Genomic DNA, 26113 nt, shown 5'->3' with positions numbered 1-26113 from the left:
CGGGGAGGGCAGCCGGTCGTCCCGGCGTCAAGCAGACGCGCGCGAGTCCTCGGAAATGAGCCGTTTGTCATTTCTCTAATTTTAGCGTCCCAGACTCCCAGGTCCTCCGGCAGCGACCCGGAAACGGATGTCGGCGCGCCGTCTCGAAGGAAAACAAATTTCTCTAAAGGCTCGTGGAGGGATCGATTATCGAGGAGGCTGTCTGGAGGAGCCGTAACCGAGGATACACTGATTTAGAAGAGAGAGGAGTCTCTCTGGAGGAGCTATAACCGAGGGTACAAAGATGTAGAGGAGAGAGGAGAGAGGAGAGAGGAGAGAGGAGAGAGGCGAGAGGAGAGAGGAGAGAGGAGTCTCACTGGAGGAGCTATAACCGAGGGTACACTGATGTATTCTCGGGAGTCGATTTCAGCCAACAGTGATGTTTAAAAGAGGCGTGACACATGGCTGGACTTATGTCAACGAAGCACAGCTCTGCAAACTGTTCCCGTTGTGATTATAAGTTATTCAAGATGATCAAATGTGCATCAGACTTTCTGCCCTTTACCGTTTGTTTACTCACTAATCACATCTCCCCTGGATGTTAGGGTATTTTTTTTAATACAACTGGTCAGAACAGCAATAATATATGTAACAGGCCTACATTACACACTTTATTTGTATGTTTTAGGAGATATCTACAAGTATAAAGTAGATATTTTTCATGAAACAATATAGTGCTTCACATAATAAAATAAACAAGGGCTGTAGCCTGATATACATGATATGCTTTAGGAGCTGTATGTGTGTGTTTTACATTCAGTAGGTGTCTGTTGCGGAGTGTATAGGTGTCTGTTGTCATTGAATTTGCCGCCAGCAGAGCCGGTGTGTGGGTTAGGGGTAACCCTAACCCTAAACCCTAACCCTAACCAGTTATGAGCATTTCTTTCTAAGCCCCGCCTTTTTGCAAACAGGTTTAGATTAATGACGGGCATATTTATCGACTGAACATGCTCATTTTCTACGGTAAAAGCCAATTTGAAATATGTCCACAATCATAAGAGCAATGTGTATACAGTGTTTCGTGCATATCGGAATAACTATATCCGAGTAGTTTGGAGTAGTTTGGAGACATTTGCGACATGTAAATCGTCAAAAATGGTGTATTCGCTGTTAGCTTACGACTTCCACGAGTGATTTTTCAAAAATGTAATCCGCAATTCTTCATGACATTGGCCAGGGGCTGAACCTGTCCTGCATTGGAATTTTTCCGATCTTTTCCCTAAGAGGAATTAGCAAAAATGTGCTTAAAATGCATGAAAAATGCACATTTTTCTAAATGGCCAACTTTCTGGGGGGCGGGGCTAATGAAATGCAATTTGAAATATGTGTGCAATCATAATAGCAATGTGGAGACAGCGTTTCGTGAATATCGGAAAAACTATTTACGATTAGTTTGGAGAAATGTAAATCGTCAAAAATGGTGTATTCGCTGTTCGCTTACGACCTCCCTGATTGAGATATCAAAAATGTACTCCGCAATTTTTCATGACAGTGGCTAGGGGCTGAACCTGTCCTGCATTGGAATTTTTCCGATCATTTGCCTAGGAGGAGTTTGCAAGAATGTGCTTAAAATGCATGAAAAACGCACATTTTTCAAAATGGCCGACTTTCTGGGGGGCGGGGCTAATGGAAGGCAATTTGAAATATGTGCGCAATCATAATAGTAATGTATATATAGCGTTTCGTGAATATCGCAGAAACTACATTTGAGTAATTTGGAGTAGTTTGGAGTCATTTTCGACATGTAAATCGTCAAAAATTGTGTATTCGCTGTTAGCTCACGACCTCCACGATTGAGCTATGAAAGATTTTCTTCTCAATTTGGCATCATATTGGATAGGGGCTGAACTTGTCCTGGATTGGAATTTTTCCGATCATTCCCCTAGGAGGAGTTCGTAAGAATGTGCTTAAAATGCATGAAAAACGCAAATATTTCAAAATGGCTGACTTCCTGGGGGGCGGGGCTAATGAAAAGCAATTTGAAATATGTGTGCAATTATAATAGCAATGTGTATACAGCGTTTCGTGAATATCGGAAAAAATATATGCGAGTAGTTTGTAGTAATTTGTGACATGTAAATCGTCAAAAATGGAACATTCTCCATTCGCTTACGAGCTCATCGTTTGAGCGATAAATTATTCCTTCACAATTTAGCATCACATTGGAAATGCGCTGAACTTGTCCTGGATTGGAATTTTTCCGATCATTCCCCTTGGAGGAGTCTGCAGAAATGTGCTTAAAATGGCTGAAAAACGCACATTTTTCAAAATGGCCAACTTTCTGGGGGGCAGGGCTAATGGAAGGCAATTTAAATATGTGTGCAATCATAATAGCAATATGTATACAGCGTTTCATGAATATCGGAATAACTATATCCGAGTAGTTTGGAGTAATTTGCGACATGTAAATCGTCAAAAATTGTGTATTCGCTGTTAGCTTACGACCTCAAAGATTGAGCTATCAAAAATGTTCTTCTCAATTTAGCATCATATTGGATAGGGGCTGAACCTGTCCTGCATTGGAATTTTTCCGATCATTTGCCTAGGAGGAGTTTGCAAGAATGTGTTTAAAATGCATGAAAAACGCACATCTTTCAAAATGGCCGACTTTCTGGGGGGCGGGGCTAATGGAAGGCAATTTGAAATATGTGTGCAATCATAATAACAATACGTATACAGCGTTTCATGAATATCGGAATAACTATATCCGAGTAGTTTGGAGTAATTTGCGACATGTAAATCGTCAAAAATTGTGTATTCGCTGTTAGCTTACGACCTCAAAGATTGAGCTATCAAAAACGTTCCTCTCAATTTAGCATCATATTGGATAGGGGCTGAACGTGTCCTGGATTGGAATTTTTCCGATCATTCCCCTCGGAGGAGTTCGCAATAATGTGCTTAAAATGCATGAAAAACGCACATCTTTCAAAATGGCCGACTTCCTGGGGGGCGGGGCAAATGGAATCTATATACAAATCTGTCCGAAATTCCATGAGGAATGTCTGTGCCAAAATTCGGGAAGTTCTGAGAAACTATATTTGACTACCAAACAATAGGGGGCACTAGTGAGCAGTTTTTTTGAAAAATTACGTATTTTTTTTACATTCTTGAAAAAGGCGTGGGCTCTGACGTGTGTCCCAAGTTTTGCGTCCGAAGCTCATTTTATGCTATCACAATAAAAATATATATATAGGCCACGCCCACATTCTGAATTTGTTGCGACACTTTAAATCTGAGTTCATAGTAACCCTGAGAGTATGTGTAAAAAAAAAAAAAAAAGATTAGTCCATCCGCTCTTGAGTTATAAATTGGTGGTGTTTTTGGCGCCCCCATAGTTCAACATGAAAATGCTTTGGTGTGCCTATTCCCCAAAACAGACTGAACCTATCTACCAAAATCTATGATGTTTGGATACATGGTTGATGAGTTATGAGCATTTCTTTCTAAGCCCCGCCTTTTTGCGAGTACGTTTTGATTGACGGCGACAATATTTATCGTCCTAACATGCTAATTTTATACGGTAATGTGTCTGACCGCCCAACGATGCTGTATACAAAGTTTGGTGTAGAAAAACTGAACATTGAAATTTAAGTGAATATTTAAATGTTTTGAACATTATGCTAATTTAAATTTAAAAAAAATTAGGCGGAGCTTAGGGTTCCAATAGGATTATTTGTAGAGCAGGTCCACCTTGATATGTGTGCAAAATGTCAGGTCATTCGGAGTTACGGTGCGACTTTGTAAATTTATTCCGAAATGGGATTTTGATATGACGTTGTCATATTTTAACCCATTGACTCCAGAATGTTGCAATTTTTACCGGTCCTGGCGCTCGTGCAAAATTAGACAACTTTCTCAGCATCCTAAAGCCCTTAAAAACAGGAAATATGATTCCTTACAATAATAATAATAATACCACGGAGAACAATAGGTTCCTCGCACTTCGTGCTAGGACGCCGTTGGGTCCTAGCGCTCCGTGCTCGGGCCCTAATTAAAAAAAGTGAAAACATCTTTCACTCTCTTTTAATTCATTATTTTATCTTGTTATCCTTGTTTTAATCATATTTACATATATATACAGAAGATCACATTTATTCTGTTTATCCCTGTTAGACACAATGTTTACTTTGAGAATCTGAATGGATTCAATCTGAAGACACCTACTGCCACTAATGCCAAGACACGGTTTTATTTGAAATGATTTACTTATGCCCAACCGATGAGCAGGGAACTTTATTTAAAATCGGATGAATAAATATACTGCGTACAGTTAGCTGTAACAGGATGGGTTGTTTATATTTGGAGGGCTCTTGAGGAAATCAAACTGTGTTTAGATTATCGGACATTTTGACAGCTGCAGGTTATTTAATAAATAAACAGCTGAAACTCTGGGACTTAGATCCTGCGATGTGTTTGGTTCAACATCATTTGAGTGGTCTGGTCAAGCATTTAACATATTATTATAAACCCTCATCTTGAGCGTCTGCTATGACACACTAGATGTACTATTTGTGTTAAAGTGCCGGGTCTGAACTGAACACTGCGAGGCCGAGAACACAACAACACTGTACTAACTAAATTATAACTCTAAATCGAGCTCAGGCGATAACATGTACTTTAGAATGATATGTCATCATTTGTACAATGTAGCTGAGAGTTCCAGTGCCTAATTAATGTCTAACACATTTTTCTTGCGCCAAGAACAAAAATGATGTTATAGACACAATGTGTAAAACTTCTATGATATTAAAGTGTCTACAACATATTCTGTATTTCTAACTTTTTAAATATCAGCTAGCAGTAATACGGGTTTTCCCTGTCCATACGTATCTTAAGGGGCCCTATTATGCTCATTGTCAGTATCATGTTTGTATGTTTTTGCCTCTACTGTCACATGTTTCCATGCTTTAATGTTCATTTTTATTTGTCTCATCCTGCCTGTGCTATAGCACCTCTTTTCACCCTCTGTCTGAAACCAGAGCCCAGTGTGCTCTGATTGGTTAGCTGACCAGCTCTGTTGTGATTGGTCAGCCGCTTCAATATATGTGGGAGAGAAACTCCCTCTGGAGGGAAGTTTCGGATTTTCGCCTTTGCAGACCATTTGCATGCACAAAAACCTATAGAACACTACAGGAAAGGGAAACCCACCAAAACGTAATAGGGCCCGTTGACTTTCTTGTGTCTGTACTGAGTCAAAGAAGCATTATAGTACTACTCAATGCAGTAAAAGTCAAGGGACATTTTGGAGAGGGTTGAACTTCTTGAATTTTCGGGAAACCCCCCCCCCCACAAAAATAACATTATATAAAAACTAATACTCCAGGCTGGGGACATATCCTGAATAAAGAGTAGGTTATGCGGCACACTCCATGTTTAGATAAGGTCGGTAGTTGTACAAAATGTATCTGTAACAAATCGAAGTGTCTACATATTATTCTGGTGGAATATGTTTTTAGAACAATGTGATTATTTTGTTGGAGATTGGTAGATATGTGTATGTTGCTTTCAGCTCATTCATCTGGATCAACTGGTTGTCAAAGTTATATATTCTGATATTGGTTATTAACTAAAAATGTCGCTTATTACCATCAGGATTGCAAAATGAAGTATGGCTGTAATGTTTAATAGCACAATTCTTAATAGAAAACATAAATTGACTTGCAGTTTATCTGCCATTAAATAAAATTGTTCTGGTTTACACGTGTTCTAAATGGCTGGTAGTCTACCAGGGCTTTTTGGAATATTGGTGGAAGGCGCTTTTGAAATGTCCACATTTATTAAGCCATCAAGAAAACTATTTAAGAACATTTTAGTGATGTAGTAAGAAGTTGTAAGCTCAACAAAACACTGAGATATAATTGAATTGATTTAGGAAAAATATAAAAATGTTGGAAGGACCTTCACAACTGGTTCCTTTATCCTTAGCAATATTCACTTATGCTAATAAATCATATGTATTGCCAAAGGAAATACATGGCAGTAATGTTTCCTGACTTGCTAGCACACGATGTACCTTGAGTGCATGGAGAAATGAAAACGTATCCGGATGAAAACACAATTGGTTTTAATCCCATTATGAACATGGGGTAAGGGTGCAGTTCAGCCTCTTGTGGCTAGCATGAGTAGTACAGCACCAACACAAATTAATCTCAAAAAACTTGTTTTTAAAAAACAAAAAGTTACTTAATGTTTTCTTTTGCCAGCAATTTTTTACCCCAAACGTTTGGGTTGGGGATGATGAAGGGATACTTTTTCAGTATCTTTTAAGGATCTGAAAAAAATTGCTTTTGACAAAACCTTTTTCTTACATCCATTCTTAAGTCAGAACCGTCAGAACACAGATAAAAAATAGTTTTGAAAAAGTAAAAAAAAAAGTTTACCAGATTTAGTTTTCACTGGGCTTCCGTACCTATTAACCTAGGCCTTACGTACGTAGTCATACTGAAACGTAACCATAGCGGTGTGATGTTTGGAAAAATATTGTTTTGGGGCAATATTGGTTTATAATAATTTGAAATGCTCATAATAAATGAAAGTAGCACAGTGTCACAGCCTACTATGTTACTGCAATGCTGACGATTTATTATAAGACTAACATGGACTTAATGGAATAAGTGGGCCAGGACCTATTGTGGTTATTGTAACTGACTCGGGGTCAGGGCGTGTAGAAAGCCACTGGGCCTGTCGCTGGTCGGTTGGGACAACTGAGAAGTGGGTGTGGCCCGACCCAGATGGCCGTCCATATACAGCCCAAGGACTCAATACCTTTCTTTCCCCCCCCACACAGACCAGATGGAGATCATTACAGTGGCCTGAAAGACCTGAGAGAGAGAGAGAGAGAGAGACAGAGAGAGAGAGAGAGAGAGAGAGAGAGAGAGAGAGATGGATTGAGAGCGAGAGAGAGAGTTGGGGTAAGTGGTAGCGGGGGTGTCTCGCCTTTCCAAAATCTCTAATTCTCACAATTGTTGAAATCTTTTCAGGCTGCTTTTTTTCCCTTGCTTTTCTGTTACAAAAAGCTCCCTCCCAATGAGCACTGCAAGCACTCCTGATAATTCCTATAAGAGACCAGACTGTTTCACACAAGACAGAAAGACGGAGAGTAAAAGAGAAATGCAGAGGAGCGAGGAAGAAAAAAGCACATTAAAGATATGCAAATCCAACTGTCTGGGGTGAGGAGCATTAACCAGCGTCAGTAGGATAGCTGCCTCTATTTTTAGTGTTTGCATGAGTGTGTGACTGTCTCTCTCTGCCGAGGTGTGTGATGACTTCCTTAAGCCCGGGCTTTCATGTTCTGGTGAGACAGTCTGGGGCGTCGAGATATGTCGGCAGAAATATTCCTCCTAATTGAGACACTTCACAAATGAAGCTGTCAAGTCGGGCTTCAAACAGAATTCACAAAAGCAGTTGAAAGAGAATTTCTAGGACAGCAGTGGGAAAGGAGTTTCTTTTTTTTCTCCTCTTTATAAACAAGTACAGGTCGTTTAATGATTACAGGTTGGTTTTAGGTCAATCATCTGAGATTCCATTGATGAAACAGCTTTTGAAACAAAAGTCCATAGAGAGTCGAGGAGTGTCAAAAATGCCAGTCACTTCTTCAGGTCAAATTAAAGAAGAGGGAGGAATTTTTATAATTTACTTTGTAAAGTAAGGCCAATTTCAAGCCATGTAGGATTTCAGATGACGTAACGCAGCGTCTGGCAGCCATCTTGGCCTTTTTAATGTCACATTTCTATTGCATGGTATGGTAGGGCTCTACTCAGCTCAGATCCTTTTTCAGTTTTCCATAATCATTGAGTTGGATAAAATAATGGCCCAAAAGTCAGGACATACAGTATCTGCCACTGTTGTTCACATTTTGACCAAAGAAGTCTAAAAAAAAAAAACGTTGGTATCTTTAATGATACTGCAGGAAGAATGCTTACAGGACTTTCTTAGGAACTGCTTTTCTTATTCATCTCAGTTGAGCATGCAATGTTTTAAGTTGTACATAAACATTCAGTGAGTTGAATCAAATAGATTGGGCTATTGTGCATTTAGTTTTCCTGCAAGGTGTGGAGAAGTTTGGATAAGTGAAAAAGTGTCTCCTCATCGGCATTACCTCTTTGTTCTACTGTATCTTTGAAATCCATTGGAATCAGTGAGCAGTGCTACCCTGCTGCAAGGCATTATCACTTCATGATTGAAATGCATTGCTCATGCCTTGCAGCAGGGGAACACTGCACACTGATTTTAAAGAAAACCTTTTCCCCTGATAGCCAATAGCTGGGAACAGAGATCTGGGCTACTGTGATGAAGATGCATAGCTGTTTGGAAAGTGAAACAGTAAAACAATATGCAAGTCTTTGCTCTGAAACTTTCATCATGAACTCTTATACTTCACTGTGTTTGTCAGTGCAGTCTTTGTTTGGACAAGAAGAGGCGAGCCCTGAGAACAGCAGGCAACTGAGGGCCTGCCGCAGAGCGTGATACCTTTGGCTGTGGATAGCATATGGCACCGGGAACTAGATACAACACAAACAAGCACAGGACACAGGGATGAGCAGTTGCAGACGATGGGATTACATTGGCTATATACTGTACGTGTGTGTGTGTGTGTGTGTGTGTGTGTGTGTGTGTGTGTGTGTGTGTGTGTGTGTGTGTGTGTGTGTGTGTGTGTGTGTGTGTGTGTGTGTGTGTGTGTGTGTGTGTGTGTGTGTGTGTGTGTGTGTGTGTGTGTGTGTGTGTGTGTGTGTGTGTGTGTGTGTGTGTGCATATTCTTCCTGCCGAAGGATTGTAGGTGTATGTGTGCGTACTGTACAGCATGTGTGTGCAACCCTAACCCTAGTTTTCATCACTAAATGTCAGTAGTTTGACAATGTTGGAAAGTTGAATGTGAAGTGATTAAAACACCAGACAATGTGCACTGTTCTTGCAGCAGGTTAGAAAACCATTTCTACCAAAATTACCTTTATTCTGAAAATCAAGTGATTAGGGCTGCTTAATGTTTATTTGCTTGGTTGTTTCTTACCAAAACTAACACAAGAACTTTCTCCCTAACATGGTCTATAAAGAAAAAGGAATTGGACATTTACTTTTGGAACTCTTTTAAACTATGAGTCCTTTTATTATTGTATACACTTTTTTCTATGCATACATAACATCCCAGAATACGACAACAACGCAGCTGCTTCAGGTGGATTCAATACATACAAAACAATCACTGAGGTCAGACGCTTAATCAAGTCCAAGTAAAAGACATTATGTTCTCTGCTTCTTTGGTTTGTTAATTTGTTGGTTTTTAGCCTTTTAGCAGGTTTACAGAAAATATGACTGGCCTGACTTTAAATAAACTTGGTGAAAGACTAAAGCTTGGGCCATGGAAAAACCCCTTAAATCCTGATAGAAAAGGCTGCATTTCTGTGATGTCGGAATACTCTGAACAATTAGTTACAGAAAATGAATAGGCACCCAAGTCAACAACAACTTGGATACAGCTATCAATGAGTTGTTTAAACCCTTGAAACAATTATATACAACATTTTGGAAGAACAACTAAACAAATCAGGCGATGGGTCCATTGAAGGAAATGTGAAAGCACCATTGGCCTTGGTGGATGTCTGCGGTCTCCAAGTGCCATTCAAGCAACTGATGTTTTTCTTTGTTGTTCAAGAGACTTTCAGTAAACGTTGGATCTGTCAGCTCATAACAATACTTTCTTCTTGTGGCTTTGACTATTGGATTCTAATGGAAAATGTTGCCTTCACGACAACACTGTCGTAGCTGTTTTAAGGAGCTGTCAGGAGAAGGATTAGTATTAGCTGCAGCAGGAGTCTGGTGGATCACAGCCAGAGGAGAGAAAGGCGAGTGGGGTCTGACAAGAAGCAGGAGGCCCAAAGTCAGATCGGCCCGGGGCGAGAGCTGCACTCCATTGGGACACAGAGTGAACTCTTCTGATAAACAATGAGTGAGGAAAAAAACCACATGCGCATACATGAAAATACATGCAGCACACAATGTGTTTATGGAGGAGACGTTAAAGCCATGGGCCTGTTGTACAAAAGGACCCTTTGTACTGTTACCGCAACACACACAGATCTACGTGCACACACTCCAACAAACGTGAGTGCTACTTGCGTACCAAAACAAGTCTGCAGGTTGAAGGCTGTCAGGGACTGTTGGAAGTATAAAAGTTGCATCTATCTCATACATCCGTGTTGTCTCAGTGGAGTGCAGCTGCACTGCATATCACCCTGTACGTGCATCTAGTGTTTCATGTTGGTGTGTGTGTAGAACAGATACTGAGACTGTAAGTGCTTGCGGTATGTTTGTTGGGTCACTTTACAGCAGGTTCTGTCAGGAAGCAAGGATCAACTGTTAGGAGAGAAATGTCTTGGCTGGCCCCCCCCCCAAACCATGCCGCCCTACATTTCTAAAAGACACTCCACTTTCATGCCTATGACTAAAATATGGAGATATCACAGACATATGCAGGAATATTACAATATACACTGAACAAAAATATAAACACAAGACTTTTGTTTTTGCTTCCATTTTTCATGAGATGAACTCAAAGATCTAAAACATTTTCTACATACACAAAATAACAATTTCTCTCAAATATTGTTCACAAATCTGAAAAAATCTGTGAGAGTGAGCACTTCTCCTTTGCCGAGATAATCCATCCCACCTCACAGGTGTGGCATATCAAGATGCTGATTAGACAGCATGATTATTGCACAGGTGTGCCTTAGGCTGGCCACAATAAAAGGCCACTCTGAAACATGCATTTTTGCTTTATTGGGGGGGTCTGGGGGGGTCCGAAAACCAGTCAGTATCTGGTGTGAGGGTTAGGATTAGGGTTAGGGTTAGGATTAGGGTAATGTTGTGAATCGAGTGGCCTGTGTTCATCGTCCATAACATACGCCTGCCCATACCATAATCCCACCACCACCATGGGCCACTCGATTCACAACATTACCCTAACCCTAACCCGAACCCTAACCCTCACACCAGATACCGACTGGTTTTCGGACCCCCCCCAGACCCCCCCCTATAAAGCAAAACTGCACGTTTCAGAGTGGCCTTTTATTGTGGCCAGCCTAACGCACACCTGTGCAATAATCATGCTGTCTAATCAGCATCTTGATATGCCACACCTGTGAGGTGGGATGGATTATCCCGGCAAAGGAGAAGTGCTCACTATCACAGATTTTTTCAGATTTGTGAACAATATTTGAGAGAAATGGTTATTTTGTGTATGTAGAAAATGTTTTAGATCTTTGAGTTCATCTTGTGAAAAATGGGAGCAAAAACAAAAGTGTTGCGTTTATATTTTTATTCAGTGTAGTACGTTTCTATATCTGTATGTATATGTTGTTATACTGTACACTGAGCAAATTGAAGCAGAAGAGAATTAAAACTGACTTGGGTGGATCCGAACAGTGCGTTTTATTTTGTGTGTGTTGGATTTGCAAGGAAATCTTCCAAATTGCTTTCAAGCATAAAACCAAGGTGATGGGTTTCAGAGCACTTAACACTTGATTTCAACCTTATTTTATTAGGATGCATAAAATATTTGTGACCATCTGAGCCACAATCAATGTCAATGTTTTATTTAATGTTAGTGTGGGAACTTTGGGACTTTAGCCTTTGCAGACCATTTACATGCACCAAAACCTATATAACACACAACAGGAAAGGAAAAATAGAGCCCTAAAAAAACTTTCCTCTGCAGAGTTGGTAAATAAAAAACTCATTATGATAGTGGGATTGTGTGGTCTACAGTATAGGATCTTGAAATATGTCAAATTATGAGGGTTTTTTCTGTTGACAACAAACTGTACAGCTCATCAATGATATCATCAAGGTTGTCCACATCTCAGCATGTTTTTCTGTTGCTACTTTTCACAAATGTATATTTCTCAACAGTCTGATAACATCATGGCTCTTATCGTCTAAATGTGTTAAACCGGAAAATTGCCACCAATGAGAAAAACAACATGTTACAATCAAAGAAAATACAATAGGGCTTATATCTTGGGGTCTGGAACCAGGCTAAAACAGAACCATTTCTGTGATCAGATTCTGATTCAAATTAGGATTAGGAAATACATTGATGCCATGTCAATATCATAGTATGAGACTCAATATCGTCTTAGATTTGAGATATTTGGATATCGTAATATGGCATTATATTAATGTTGCCTTAGTCGTCTCTGAGGTATTTCAGAAAAGATAGTGGGATATTTTATGTTCTCCATAACGCAAATGCCGCTAAAATCGAATGAAACCGTAAACCAATAGAGGGTACATGTTGACCTCGAAAAGTAAAAGAAAAAATTCAACATCAAAAACAAAAAAATGTGAACTACTTGAACCTGAGGGCCAATGGCATTAGTTTGGTTGGTTGACCGAAAAAAGCCTTATTGTAATCACATTGGATTAACGTCAAGGCTATTAAGTTGACCTAATGATTATATTTATTTAAAAAATGGTTAGATAGTTTGAATAAAATTGTTCTTACCTCCAAAGCTTGATCAGGGCTCACAAATAGAAATGAGTCCTACAAGGGTAAACAGAGCAGAAAGGACTTTTACTATTAATGATGAAAAAACAGCTGCGCCTTCAATCACAAGATGCTAGAGCTATTCTGATTTTAGATAAAGACACTACTCTGACAATATTGTACCGTACTTTCATAAAAGGGTGTAGCATTAATTTATATAAAGAACCTGAAAACAGCTGTTTATTTTCAGATGGAGAAGCTTTCATGAATTCCAAACCTGTTACCCAAACCATTATACTCCATCTGACGTATTTACAGTCAGTGAGTTCGCTAAACCCCGCCTCTGAACAGCGAGTGTCCAATCTAATCCAAGCAACCCAGTTTTGGATCTGTCTGCATGCTTAAAAAGGGACTGTCTGCTGGATATTCAGCATTTAAAGAGTGTAGAGGTTGGTGTCTTTTTTTAGCTCGTTCGCAACCAAAAACACAAGAACAAAAAGAGTGGGTTTGTTTTCTCTAACCCAATGTCAGTTAAAACCGGTGGTGTAGTACCTGAGCTTTACTTCAAAGGCAAACAGAAAATCACTAAGAATGTACATAGAGGATTAGGGCTTTGAGTAATGGTAGAATAAAGTGTAATTGTTACATTTCCAGATGTAAGGAAGGCTACCCTGGGTGCTATAAGAGTTTAGCACAGGTATGGATTCGAGTCACAGGACTTATTGAATGAGATTTAGCCTCGACCTGACAAAATCAAAAAAGGCCTACATCTTGAAAACATTTTTCTCGTGACCTCACGTGGACTTGAGTCTTTTGACTTGAAAGTACTTTATACCTTAAAGTTATTTGAAGTGTACCATGTATCAATTCATTTCCAATAATTTAGTGAATCAACCAATTTTAACGCAGTTCCTTCCCAACAATCAACTTTAATTTCTGAGATCCACTTAGTTTGAAACCATAAGGTGTAACATTTAAACATATCATTTCTTGATTTTACTTGGGACTTGAGTTCAAGGACTTGAGATGTTCTTGGGACTTTTAAAACAATGATGTTGTTCTCTCTCTGGAGTTACCGCTAGGGTTAGCTGCTAGTTTCGGCTCTTTATCTTCCTACCTGAGATAGCTTCATGTTTGCCATCACCCTTTTCCTTTGTAACATTTAAAGCAAACATCTACAGTTGTAAAATATCTGCGAAATATTAATATATATGTCAGTGGAGCAGCCAACAAGGTTAAGCTAGAATGTAGAAATAGTCAGATTGTATTGGTACATTTCTCCTTGTGTACTACTAACACAAACAAATTTATCTCTGAAAATCTGCCATTGACAGTCATAATTTCAGTCAACAATAAATGAAAACCTGCTTTTGGCTACTTGTCCTAGCTTCAAGGACCTGTCATTTCCAAAAATAACGGAAAGAAGTAACAGTTTAGTTAAATCTGATACTTACCATCCTAAACGGCATATTGATAATACATTTAGTAGGCATTTAACTCGAATTGTATATGTTCCTAGTTGAGTATTATTTAATGAACTACTGATAAGTGAAAACTGGTATTATCATTTGAATAGCGACTACCAACCAGTACAGACAAGGCTTTTATAGACAAGGCTTTTATAGACAAGGCTTTTTTAGAAGTCTACGTATATTGAAGAGGTAATCTAACACTCAATAGACAAGGTGTCTGATTGTCTTTTATAAAGGTACAAAATCAAAAGAAAATCTGGCTTTTTATGTAGAGAACTTGCATATATTGCACTGCCTCACAGATGTTTCCTTTCTGTCAAGAACACACTCTGGCATAAAATGTTACATCTTTGTATGGATTATTTTTGACAGACTACTGATAATACATGATGTTTATGTGCAGCTTCAAACCACTAGACCACTATTCAAAGTGTATATACAAAAGCATTATCAAAATATCAGAGACACAAATCCCTGTTGGTGTCTCAAAATAGCTCAAGCAACGCTGTGAGCTATTACTAATAATATAGATGGGATAATAGATCTGAGAATGTCAGATACTGACAATTAAAAATTGACCATTTGGAAAAAGAGTGTGAGGTAACACTCCTCTGTCTGACTGTGTCTCGTCTGATTCTTCGGCTGACGCCCCACCCTGCTCTCTCTCACACACACACACACACACACACACACACACACACACACACACACACACACACACACACACACACACACACACACACACACACACACACACACACACACACACACACACACACTATCTTTTGTTCTGTCTCAAATTAAAAGCAGCAATTAAAATGCATGTATGCATGCATGTTTTTGGATCTGTCTTCATTTATAAAAAATAAATAAAATCTGTGCACACACATAAACACGCTGTCTGGCTCTGGGCAGCCGTTCTCAGTTTGTAATTACCTTATTTGACACTCAGTAGATGGAATTTGCTTGCATGCACTGGCACCCGCCCACACAAACAAACAAGCAACAAACCCAAATGCATCAAACCACAGTGCACACACACATTAACACACATCAGCTCTGATATTTTACTGAAGTAACAGTAACAATACGAAAGTGAAGAGATACTCTGCTACAAGTAAAATTCTGGCATTCAAAATGTTACCCAAGTAGAAGCGAAAAAGTATTAGCACCAAAAATTACTAAATGTACAATTAGAAAAAGTACTAAATATGTAGAAGAGCCATTTTCAAACTAATATTTATTGTAACTAATGATCCATTAATGTAAACACATTTTACAGCTGGTTACTGTAGGTGGAAGTAACTTTAAAGACTTTTTATATTCCCAGGTATCTTAATTCATCATAATAATCCTTCATTATTCAATTAATGTAATATTTGATGTGATAAAATAGATATTGGAAAGTTACTTGTAACTAATCTTGTCAAGTAAATTAAGTGAGAAGAAGGAAAACATTTTCAATGGAATTATTGTTGATTAGAATCATGAAATGGAAATACTCAAGTTAAGTACAAGTACATCAAAAATGCACTTTAGTACAGTACCTGATTAAATATTCTTAGGGTTAGCAGTCTAACAAAGCTAGCGACTAGTTGGTAAACATAGCGAAACATTAAGCAGCTGAAGATTCAGATGTTTTTCTCATGAGTTGGTGGAGACCAAAATCCGAGCTAAAATTGAGTAATTTAGTAAATAAGAACTTACCAGGTGATGAAAAAACACTAACGGACTTAGTCAATAGCAAACATTTGTGTACCTAAATGACTCTACTTCATACCGCATCCAATAGTTTAGACAGCAAACCAATCCATGTTTTGGTGACCTCATTGATACTTTACTGCACTAAAGCAATACGATCAATGTTTGAGATCGCCACAAAAACTATGTCTCCTTTGCTCAAGCTTATCTGCACAGAATCCACTTTCCTGCACAGTTTGGCATGAAAAGTTTGCTTTTAAACTTCTCGAGTTATTCGATTTGACTAGCTCATTTTTCATCTTGACAGCTTCATTAAAACACCCTGAAAAAGCTCAACATATTTGTGTGTGTGCGTCGGCATGTGTGTGATTACAAATCCAGTCTCCTCGCCAATGTCCCTCAAGTCTGCTCATCCCTGTCGCTATTTAAAAAGCAGTCTTTTTTTTTTCGTCTCTCTCTTTCAATTTCTCACTCCTCCACAGCCATTGTCCCTCTCTCCTCCGTCATCCATCTCACCATGCTTCATTACCCTTCACTTTTCCTATCTTGTTCTCGTATTTCTACCCCCTCCTTACTTTACCCTCCATCTTATCACTCTTTCTTCTCCATGATACTTTCTCAGTCTTTTTTTCACCAGAGTAAAAAACAAAACACTTGTCTGCTGGCTGCCGGTTTGTCTCCAGCCTCTGCAAACCTTTCCCTACTCGGGTATTGGCTGGCTGGAGCTTCTGCTGTGTTGCTATTGGCTGGTTTTAGCAGGTGAGGCAAAGCTGTGCCACTTAATCAATGCCCTGCAGTGGGGGGAGGCGAGAGCCAGACACAGTGCAGCAGCAGCAGCAGCCGTCAGCATTGGCAGCTCTCCATGAAGCTGAGCATGGGGATGGCATGACCTTCAGACAGCCGGGGAGCAGCAGGAGGAGACACACGTACACACACATACGTACGTACACAAACACAAGCTGTGCATATTTTCCCTGGAAATTCATGTTTTTTTTCCACAGAATATCCGCAGGCCACGCCCAGAACTCCACCTTTCCTCTGCAGAGGCGAACGATGAACTTCTTACATGCCGACTGTGAGCGTGGCATGTAGGCATGGCAGTACTTTCTGAAGGTCAAGAAGAGGCTCAGATAACACACAAACACACCGACACACAGAGGCTGCCAGAATGCACCAAAAAGAACTGATGTACACTACATTTAGAAGGGGAAAAACACTTGTGAACATATTCACTAAAAACTGTTTTTCTATTAAAACATTTAAAGAAAAATAATGTAATAAAAATGTTGCGTTTGGTTCATAGCATTAATCTGTTTACAGCTTACATATTAAGTTATTGTTTCGATAAGTAGTATTTTACTCCACACAGTACTAGTATGAGTAAGATGGCGCCATGCATGGCTGCCATGTCTCTAGCTCCTCTACAACTTTTTATCGTTTTATGTTAGTGTTTGTTTACATTTCGGTGTGTGCTTTTAGCTTTTAACTTTGTTCGCAAGATGCGAGCCGACCAAGCCAACTCTATCATACAGTACAATGTAGTAGAGAGGAACTTCTACACATCAGAAACTGTGTGGACAGCAGTCTATCACAGAGACCGGCAAACAATGGGGAATCATGGCTACATATATATATAAATATATTTATTTGTTATGTTGCATTGTTGGAGGAGCTTGGGACTTTTGGGAATTGTCATTGCCATATCTACACTGTAGCATCTGTGAAAAGGACAATATAACGCCTTTGAAATTTGAAAGAGGACATATTATGCTCATTTGCAGGTTCATATTTGTAATTAGCCCAGTCTTCTCTGATTGGTTAGCCAGCCGGCTCAGTTGTGATTGGTCAACCACTTTAAGATTGTATTAACATTGCAAAAAAATATATGTTCTTGTGATTTAATGGAAATTGCCAACAAAGCTGCTGATTAAAAATGTTCGGGTTCGTTTTTGGGTTAAGTAGTAGAGATGTTGGGCAAACATACTGCATCTAATTGAAAAGACAGGTGCATGCCATTGGTCCAAAAACAACAGGAAATTAGATATTGTGTTTTGGAACTGCAGCAGTGGATGTAGCAACAGCTTGTGTTTATAATTAAGGAAACCATTTGCATTCCATTACCAGAATTGGTGTCATAATTACATTTTTATTTTATTAAATAGCTCAGTCAAAACTGAACTGTGTATTCTGATTCTCTCAGACTTGCACTTATATCATTATCTCTGATGTCCATCTGCTGAGAAATTACAGAGAAAAAGACAATCCTTATAACTCTGGGAACAAGAAGTGCCTATAGCAAATGTGGCGAATTATTGTTACCAATTTGTATGAAAGTGTAAAAAACAGGGCTCAGTTTGTAGCCAACAGACGGCAAACTAAATACATGGCAATGTTACGCTTCCTGTTTACATTCCAAAAAAAACCCAAAGGCCCCAATTTAAGGAAACTACAATTCTAAAATGCAAGCATGATTATCTCCCAAATAGGAGTAAGAAAAATGATTTTAATAAGACTTTAAAAATGCATTAACACTTGCTGTGTTCGTCCTGATATGTACATGGCGGAGCAGTTGAGGTACTTGAAACCCTTCAATTAGATGATAACTATTGAGTTTAAAAAAGAAGGGGAACGATCCAATGCAGTTCAAGCATGTTTTAGATCAGTAATAGAGAATAAAATATATGAATAATAATCATCATAACTATGTCCACGGCTACTATCAATGACTTGAATGACTTCAAATATCGGTTCTTAACCAATTTTAAGTCCTTAAAAATCCTTCGACATTCACTTTACCCTATGACATTATACTTTAAAGATCAATGAAAGGTAGGACATAGAATTCCAAAGGTCTTGAGGAAAGACAACCGCAGCACATTTACACTAGGCTACGTAACTGCAACAGCGTATGTTATTGAAGTATATCGCTTTGTTGCTGCCTAAAGGAATTGTGGGATGGCTTTCTGTGTTTTTCTTCGGAAATACACAGAAATACGCTGTGCTAAAGGAGATACGAAAGGAAGCACTGAAGCACCTTTTCTTGGCATTTAGAGAACTCCATCTGCTCTTATCATGGCTGCCACTTATACCTTCTTGGACAAGATACTTAATCCCAAGTGTGTGAATGTTAACAATCAAAGTTAGCTTCCTTGAGCAGGTGGCCTCTCTCTGTGTGAAGGTGTAAATGATGGCTTGTATATGTAAAGCGCTTTCAGGAGATGTAGACTGGAAAAAGAGCTATAATAACAAAGATACCTCTTAGGAATGTGCCCTTGAGGTTTATTTAACAGACGACACATGTGTTGCATATATAGTTGAGCCTTAAAAATGTAGCTTTCCCTTTCATGTGTTGTGTTATATAGGTTTTTGTGCATTTAAATGGTCTACAAAGGCTAAAATCCCAAAGTGTGATAGGATAAGGGGCGGGACATCTCTAAGCGGTTGACCAATCACAACAGAGCCGCCCAGCTTACCAACCAGAGCAGACTGGGCTCTGGTTTCAGACAGAGGGTGAACAGAGGTACTGCAGCACAGGCAGTATGAGAAAAATAACACACTTTTTTAACATTAAAACAATGTAAACATGACAGAGATATGAACCTGAAAACTAGCACATTTTGTTCTTTTGAATAACAGCTGCCTCTCGCCAATGAAAGAACGCCATGAGATTGGTGGGAGGGAACCAAGATAGTAAGTTGAGCTAAACTCACTTTTTTTTCAATTAAAGCTTAAGAAGGCCGCAGATCCATCAAATAGTTTGGATCATTTCCTGTAGGTTCATCCCAAGAAGTGACCCGTTGTTATCGTAGTTTTATACTATGTATGCACATATTGGAATACTATGTATACTGCTATGTATACTTGTATCAAGTGCAGGTTAATATTTTAATTGAGACAAGAATCTATGGATGGATGCAGATATCCCATCTCTCGTTTTAACATACCTATGCAGCTTTTCAATGTGGCAGCCAATACTGTATATCAACATCTATTCATCAAGTGTTTGCTGGGTGTCAGCCAAATCGCAGCAGGAATTGGCATGCAATCCCAGATCCTTTCATACTTTTTCATTCAGGAAAGATAAAAAATACAGCCTATACTGCAACTCCTTTTCACTCCTTCTCCCTCCCCGCCCTGCTCCCCCTGTCTCAAACACTTCTCCCTCATCTTGTCCTCCTCACTAACCCCTGACCTCTCTCTCCTCTCCCCTTTCGTGAGCCCCATGCAGAGCTGGCTGGCCCCCCCACGTCGCGGGCCTATTAACCGGCCTGGTCTGCTGTAATGATGCCTCTCCTTATGTCCGTGCAGCTGCTGCAGGGCTGAATAGGGAGGATAAATGTGGGATCCTCAACATCCGCACCATTGTTTCACTGCCACTCTGCTGTCAGGTGTGGTAGACAGCGGAGGGAATTGCTCCCATTGGAGTTTTCTGTCCACATCTATTTTTATTCAAAATGTTGATATTAATATTGTTCTGTTACTATACTATTCGTTTCTAGTATTACTTTTTCTTCATATCCTTATGTAAGATTGCAGATTACATTATTTGTCACTGAAAAAGTTGTTTTGTGCAGTTTGATGTAAAATGGCGACCAAGATAGTCTTGGTTAATTTCATTGATAATGTGTGCTATGCTTATGGTCACTAGGAGTTAACTAGTTTACAGTTAATACTTCAACAAGTTCACAGTTGGCGACCTTTATAATCCCGAGCACCAACAAGCGCTCCAGTCCCAGTTATGTTTATCACTTTGTAGTGTCCCCAATTCCGTTGTAATTGAGTTTTGTATTTGCAGTGTTTCGTTCTTGCTTTTAGTGAACTCTGTTTATGTTTTGTGAAGTTGGTGAATGTTTTTCTAAATGCTGCGCATTTGTTGTCAAGGTAAATGTATTTCTTCTGTGATGTGTTTTGGATCGTATGTACTTTTATATTAGCAATCGTTTCTGAAGCTGCAGCGCGTTTCTCCTGATGGAAGTGTTTAGGGCCGTTGTAGCGAGTTTGCACCTGTCGGCCACCGTAGCTAAGGGTCACTTGGTGATGGGTTAAGACCAATAAGTATGTGATAAATAATTGATATATAGACAAAACATACGTCAACATGAGTTGTTTGAAAATAGTAATTTAACTAGTATTGAGGGCATCACAGATACAGTGGGGCAAAAAAGTATTTAGTCAGCCACCAATTGTGCAAGTTCTCCCACTTAAAAAGATGAGAGGCCTGTAATTTCCATCCTAGGTAGGCTATACCTCAACTATGAGAGACAAAATGAGAAAAAATAAATCCAGAAAATCACATTGTCTGATTTTTAAAGAATTTATTTGCAAATTATGGTGGAAAATAAGTATTTGGTCACCAACAAACAAACAAGATTTCTGGCTCTCACAGACCTGTAACTTCTTCTTTAAGAGTCTCCTCTGTCCTCCACTTGTTAACTGTATTAATGGCACCTGTTTGAACTCGTTATCAGTATAAAAGACACCTGTCCACAACCTCAAAAAGTCACACTCCAAACTCCACTATGGCCAAGACCAAAGAGCTGTCAAAGGACACCAGAAACAAAATTGTAGACCTGCACCAGGCTGGGAAGACTGAATCTACAATAGGTAAGCAGCTGGGTGTGAAGAAATCAACTGTGGGAGCAATTATTAGAAAATGGAAGACATACAAGACCACTGATAATCTCCCTCGATCTGGGGCTCCACGCAAGATCTCACCCCGTGGGGTCAAAATGATCACAAGAACGGTGAACAAAAATCCCAGAACCACACGGGGGGACCTAGTCAATGACCTGCAGAGAGCTGGGACCAAAGTAACAAAGGCTACCATCAGTAACACACTACGCCGCCAGGGACTCAAATCCTGCAGTGCCAGACGTGTCCCCCTGCTTAAGCCAGTACATGTCCAGGCCCGTCTGAAGTTTGCTAAAGAGCATTTAGATGATCCAGAAGAGGATTGGGAGAATGTCATATGGTCAGATGAAACCAAAATAGAACTTTTTGGTAAAAACTCAACTAGACGTGTTTGGAGGAGAAAGAATGCTGAGTTGCATCCAAAGAACACCATACCTACTGTGAAACATGGGGGTGGAAACATCATGCTTTGGGGCTGTTTTTCTGCAAAGGGACCAGGAGGACTGATCCGTGTAAAGGAAATAATTAATGGGGCCATGTATCGTGAGATTTTGAGTGACAACCTCCTTCCATCAGCAAGGGCATTGAAGATGAAACGTGGCTGGGTCTTTCAGCATGACAATGATCCCAAACACACCGCCCGGGCAACGAAGGAGTGGCTTCGTAAGAAGCATTTCAAGGTCCTGGAGTGGCCTAGCCAGTCTCCAGATCTCAACCCCATAGAAAATCTTTGGAGGGAGATGAAAGTCCGTGTTGCCCAGCGACAGCCCCAAAACATCACTGCTCTAGAGGAGATCTGCATGGAGGAATGGGCCAAAATAACAGCAACAGTGTGTGAAAACCTTGTGAAGACTTACAGAAAATGTTTGACCTCTGTCATTGCCAACAAAGAGTATATAACAAAGTATTGAGACTAACTTTTGTTATTGACCAAATACTTATTCTCCACCATAATTTGCAAATAAAGTCTTTAAAAATCAGACAATGTGATTTTCTGGATTTTTTTCTCTAATTTTGTCTCTCATAGTTGAGGTATACCTAGGATGAAAATTACAGGCCTCTCTCATCTTTTTAAGTGGGAGAACTTGCACAATTGGTGGCTGACTAAATACTTTTTTTCCCCACTGTATATTTGGATGGTATGCTATTTTTTATAAGAGTAATATCTCATGCTTGATTTGGGTGATATCAACTGTGTCCTACTTTTAATTATGTTTTACGGTTTGTTCTCAAGAATTCCTTGCAGCAAAATATTTGTTTTCATTACTTTTCTCCATAGCAACAGCATGATGTTGTAATATTTGTTTACAATAAAGAAATAGTCAAATAAAAAAGCATTACTCTAAATGAGCACTGGCTATTATATAAATGAGTCATTGATCTTCCCAATCGTAGTCCCCATTATTCATAATGCCTTCTGGCAGGCGGTACGGCAGCATCCGGACTAAACCACCAGACTCAGGGAAAGTTTCATCCCACAGGCCAGAAGACTGTTAAACACCTGAACTAAGAACATCCATAACATTCATCTGTCTGTAACTTACAAATTATGTATCACACTTGTATATAGACTCTTATGGCACTACTTCTATTCTATTCTATTTTATTGTATTTACTTACTATTTTATCTGTTTTATTGTGTTGCACTTTTGGAGGAGCCTAGGACCTAAGATTTTCATCGACATAGCAACACTGTAGCTATGTACGAATGACAATAGAAGCCTTGAATCTTGAATCATGAATCTGGCCATTATAGCCGGGGATGATCGAGTATTGTGATTGTGTTTAGACTGCATTTCAGGAATTCTGTACAAAAAAGAGAAGGGAAACGATGTGAATGTACTTATGTTGGCTCTCCAAGTAGAAAGAGTGTTGGAGATTATTTTACAACAACAATAAATAGTGTGTGTGTATTTTTGCACATTTGTATCTGTGTGTGCATTATGTGTCCAAACCAGACCTCAGCTTCTGCAGGGTCCATCAGCCAGCTGCTGTATTTATAGGGGGATGACCACACAACGCTAACAGCTGCATCCCACAGAAAGTGGGATAGAGAGGACACAGGAATACATGTTCAACACTCTTCAGTAATAGCAGTGTTAAAATGTCCACTGCATCAAGAACATAAAGTGTTTTGCAAATACAAGATTTAAAAATATATATTCAACTGATTTGCCTGTATGGCTTTTAATTTTTGAATAGATTTCCCTGCCATATATGACTCGTTTCATATGCATGTTAGTCCTATACACATTTGCTTTCATCTGCTTAAATATACAAAGTTTATAACACCAGTACTTACAAATCACTGCCAGGTTTCATCTGTAGTAGTAGTTTCCAGTCTGCTTTCCGGCAGCTCCTGAGGGGAAGAAGAGAAAAGCCAGGTTAATATCTATATAGTTAGAGACACTAAGCCTGGTTACTATCAAATTATTTAACTTCATCCATTTAAGTACAAACCATCGCAATGTTCCTACATTGGATAATGTAAAAAACATTTGTGTCAATCTGACCTGCATGAGTAAAAAAGACAAAAGGCGGCTTATTCCCTTTTTCTTCTCCTTGCAGATGTTCATGCGTCAAATGATAGTAGGTTTTGGTTTAATAGTAAAACCATGATGGAATGCTCAACCTTTAACACAGGTGCAGCTAATTAGATATACAAGATGGCGTCTGTGATTCTAATCCAATTTACTTTGTTTGAGAATTCAGTGTCAAATATGTTCACGTTTGGTTGATGTCTGTTCCTTTTTAGTGCCTAAAACAAATTGGCATAAAATAATATATTTTAAAATAACAAATATGGGAGAGGAAGGTGAATCAGCACCATTCCATATGACGATGTATTGAGTGGTGCAGCGAGGACCTGCTCTTTTTGGCCAACACATAAGTTAGCATCACGGGCAACAGTTCCCGACGATTTTTTTTTGTATTGGATTTTGGCATATTGCAGAAGATAAGATTTGTGTCAAGCACACGTTTATTTGTTCAGCACAATAATCTCCACATAATAACACCACTTTTATGATTGTTGAAGTGTAAATGCATTAGCAAGCTAACATTGACTTCCATTAAGCTAAAGGCAGACTGGTGTTCGGCGTGATGACTGATAATAGTCTAATTTAGCCACGACATAAAAAAGCTTCAGACGTTCACCAGTGGAGTATAAACCTTTTTTGTCGTTAGCTTGTGTTAACCCCAGAACGTACAAACATCATTTAGAACTTATTATGGCACTGATGCAAATTGATTTCTAAACACCGAGAGCTCCTCTGTGCAGACAAATCTCCACTTTTATGCTAGTTGAAGAGTATATATTCTCCACAGAAGTATGGTAATAGCTAAAGACCGCTAAGCTGCGCCGGGTAATGTTCGTTGTGACAACATTTACAAGTCTCATTCAGCCACTTCAATTAAGCTTCTGAACATTACCAGTGGGATATTTACTGACATATTTTTCTGCCGTTGAACAAAATGTGGAAATCTTGTAAGTTTGTATTAACCACAGACCTTATTTCAGGTATTTCATCGAAAAGTATTCCAAAGCCCAGAAGAGCTAAAATGCTAACTAATTTCTGTGTTTAGGACTTATTGATGATATGTGCATCTACTGCCCGAGCAACCCTGTCTCCTCAACATTACGTTCCCACATACTCTAGCTAAACGTTATTGAGAATGCAGTTTAGTTCTGTGGGAACGTAATGTTGAGGAGACAAGGTTGGCCTGAGTGTCTGTGTGTGTGTGCGTGCGTGCGTGTGTGTGTGTGTGCAGCTATGAGATTGAAGCATGATGCTGGAAAAGACCAATGCACTTTTCAGTGCATTAATAAAGCAACAAAATATCGTTAATATTAATCTTCTCAGGATCACAGGCCGGCCAGCACTGAGTGGATATGTCTTTCTTAGAGCAGAGTTACGTTGTGTGCAGAAGTTGATTATTCATTGCACCATGATTATGGCAAATTTATTTTTAGTCACAGGCTGCTCTTCTGTGCAGACTTCCAAAATTAGTCTGGAGCCTTGTTTACGATTTACAATGTGTACAAGAGTCTTAATGAGGCTGATTACAACCGTGTTGCTGCCGCCGATGATGACTGCGGCACAAAGACAAAGGAACAAATAAAACGTCTGTTCAGGATTTTAGTCTGAGCCCGTACACCTTTAAAACATGATACATCCCATGGCACATGCTCAGACTACTTTTCGTTGGCGCCGTACGGTCAAAAGTCGGCTTTGAGGCGTTTTTAAGGTTGGCATAAACACAGACACAAAGAGACAGCGAGGGAGACGGGTTCATCCCGAGTTTGAGCTCAGATGTGATGTAACTGTGGACGATGGCTGTGCCGCAGTCAATTTGGGAGGCGTTATCCTCAAACGGCCTCGACTCCCTCCCCCCCTCCCACTGCTCCTTTTCTGTCTCCCGCCCCTTCCCTTCTCCTCACGCTTGTGCCATTTATCTCCTCTGCACCCTATCTCTCTTTTTGCAACAAAGATCTCCAGCTACCATGTTATACCCTCATGCAGACTCTAATATTATCCTCTCCCCCCCCACCCTCTCCTCTCTTCTCTTGCTGTCATGTCTCACTCCCTCTGCCCTCATCCTTCAACAGCATCCCTCCTCTTCCCACCCCCCTCCTCCCAGGCTGCAGCACTAACCTACACATACACACACACTTAAAGCATAATATCTCCTGCTAAATTGCCTTCAATAGGACTCTGGCGGCTGAAATGCGTTAGCAGGTATCAAAGCGTCCGCCCCCACAGTAAAGCGGCCTGTTGGATAACCT

At 39.6% G+C, this 26113-nt stretch overlaps 1 long non-coding RNA gene across 5 annotated transcripts in view; it reads right to left on the bottom strand.

The window, feature by feature from the left end:
• Positions 1-26113, bottom strand: part of LOC307037679 — a 100559-nt gene that overhangs the window by 46701 nt on the left and 27745 nt on the right. For 3 of the 5 annotated variants that reach the window (XR_013807756.1, XR_013807757.1, XR_013807759.1), the window contains exons 3-4: positions 23630-23686; positions 12542-12580 (exon numbers count right to left, since the gene is read on the bottom strand). This is a non-coding gene — a long non-coding RNA (uncharacterized lncRNA). The remainder of the gene's footprint in view (positions 1-12541; positions 12581-23629; positions 23687-26113) is intronic. The other 2 variants (XR_013807758.1, XR_013807760.1) reach the window with 1 other exon arrangement.

The sequence above is a fragment of the Notothenia rossii genome, assembly GCF_949606895.1.
Source record: "Notothenia rossii genome assembly, chromosome: 4".
Lineage (NCBI taxonomy): Eukaryota > Metazoa > Chordata > Actinopteri > Perciformes > Nototheniidae > Notothenia > Notothenia rossii.
Note: the sequence above shows the minus strand (reverse complement) of the source record. Positions and strands in the feature narration are given on the sequence as shown.